The sequence below is a fragment of the Pteropus alecto genome, unplaced genomic scaffold, assembly GCF_000325575.1.
Source record: "Pteropus alecto unplaced genomic scaffold, ASM32557v1 scaffold81, whole genome shotgun sequence".
Lineage (NCBI taxonomy): Eukaryota > Metazoa > Chordata > Mammalia > Chiroptera > Pteropodidae > Pteropus > Pteropus alecto.
The window spans coordinates 13,898,788-13,900,767 of NW_006433378.1; the positions used below are offsets into that span (position 1 = coordinate 13,898,788).

General features: G+C 29.3%; 1 pseudogene; it reads left to right on the forward strand.

Annotated features, from left to right (window-relative positions):
* Nucleotides 1–302: 302 nt before the first annotated feature.
* LOC112476848 lies at nucleotides 303–422 on the forward strand (annotated as a pseudogene).
* The last annotated feature ends 1,558 nt before the right edge of the window (nucleotides 423–1,980 follow it).

Sequence of the window (1,980 nt, forward strand, 5' to 3'; positions counted from 1 at the left end):
GCATTTGACTATGTGTAAAATGAAGACCTGGAGAGTGGTGTGTTAAAAAATGGTTTCAATTAGCTTTTTCCCTCTGGCTTTCTGGCTATTTTATATCCACTTTTCTTCTTCCTGCATAAAAAAGATTTTTTTTAAAGTTATGACAAAAGTCATACATGTATATAATGTATATATTTACATACATCGTATATAAATATTACATGCATATACATATATATATATATATATATATGTATAAAAGCTAAGAAAGTCTATGGCCATGCTACCCTGAACAAGTTCCATCCTGTTAAAAAGCTAAGAAAGTCTATGGCCATGCTACCCTGAACAAGTTCCATCCTGTCTGATCTCGGAAGCTAAGCAGGGTCAGGGCCTGGTTAGTACTTGGATGGGAGACCACCTAGGAAGACCAGGTGCTGTAGGCATAAAAAAATAAAAAAATAAGGGATTGTAAGCTGACAAGGTCCTTGCAATCTGTGAGTCAACCAAGGGTTGCCTCACCTAAAACACAACAAAAAAAAGCTAGGAAAGTGGCATTATAGTGGAGCAGTCAGATACAGTAACGCTGCAATGTTAGATGCTTTCCTTCTCCCTGCCATTCCTTTATTCATTTGTGAATATATTCAAAAGTATTCATTAACTCTTAGTGAATAATAATCACTTTGTCAACTTAAAGCTAAAGAGTCTTCTTGAAGAAAATGCTCAGTAGTGGAGATGGATGGGCTAGCATTTAAGTTTGTGTTTTCTAAGTATGCAATGGGGATTGAGAATAACTTCAATAACTAACTAGTTTAACCTTAAATATAACCTAATTAAGATATAAAAATGTGCTTTTTAATCTATTCCAAAATTCTTTCTATAAGTACTATATTTTTATCAGATACAAATATATGTAAAAATTATGTCTAACATATATCAAAAATGTTTTTAGGTTTATGTATTAGTAAGCTTGAAATATCCTTGATACAAGATCATTTTTAGCTTTATTAGTAGGTTAATTCTATTTTTAAATTATGTTGGCAAAATAAAGCTATTTTATTGTTTTCATTTGTTTCTGTTTCAGTAACTCCCAATTTCTGTTTAAACACTTCATTTACTGTTCTTACAGATGTGTTATATTGACCTGGTCCTATTTATACTACTGCCAAGCCATTTCTTACAATATTACTCAGTGCATTTATTATTTAGAATGGTGAAATGTATCTGCCTTTCCAAGTAGAAAATAAACTTCCGGAAAGTAGGTTGTGGGCCACAACAACACATATTCAAAAACGTTATTTAATAAATAATCAATTTCATTGTGCGTTCTGATGTTTTTATTCTCTGAACCTACTAATTTTTTTCCAGATATTCATACATTCAAATACTGATTTATACTAATCATGCTTCTTGTTTGAATTGTCTCTTACCACTGAAATATACGTCACTTTTTTAAGTTAACTGTAATCAATTCTTCTAGTTTTTAATTACTTTCCTTGCCCCAAAGTGAAAGTCTTACTTTTGAAAATGATGTATTATGCTGGAATATGCTTTTAATGTATGCAAATTTAATTAAAATTAAATTAGAGAATTCTAGATAAGTTTTTTGTCAAAACAAATTTGTAAAACACAATGACATTTGGGTCCACTGATAAACAAACTATGCACTGGAATCCTTGATTCTAAGGATTCAATTTTTTTTTTGTTTTATTTTGTTTTTAAGACAGTTTATGAATTTTTAAAATCCATTTTGATTTAATATGTTGATGTAATATTAAACTAAACAATCATAAGTCTCTAGGACTTTTTAACTATATAATTTTGAATTTGTAATTATATTACAAATTATAATTTTATTAAAATGTTAAATATTTTATAAAATGTTAAAATATAAATTATTACAAACTATGTTGCTTTTTCCATTAAGAGTCCATTTTCCTACTCTTGAATCTGATCTGGATCTGCAGCTTACTTTGACAACAATGTTGTGGACGTCGCATAAAT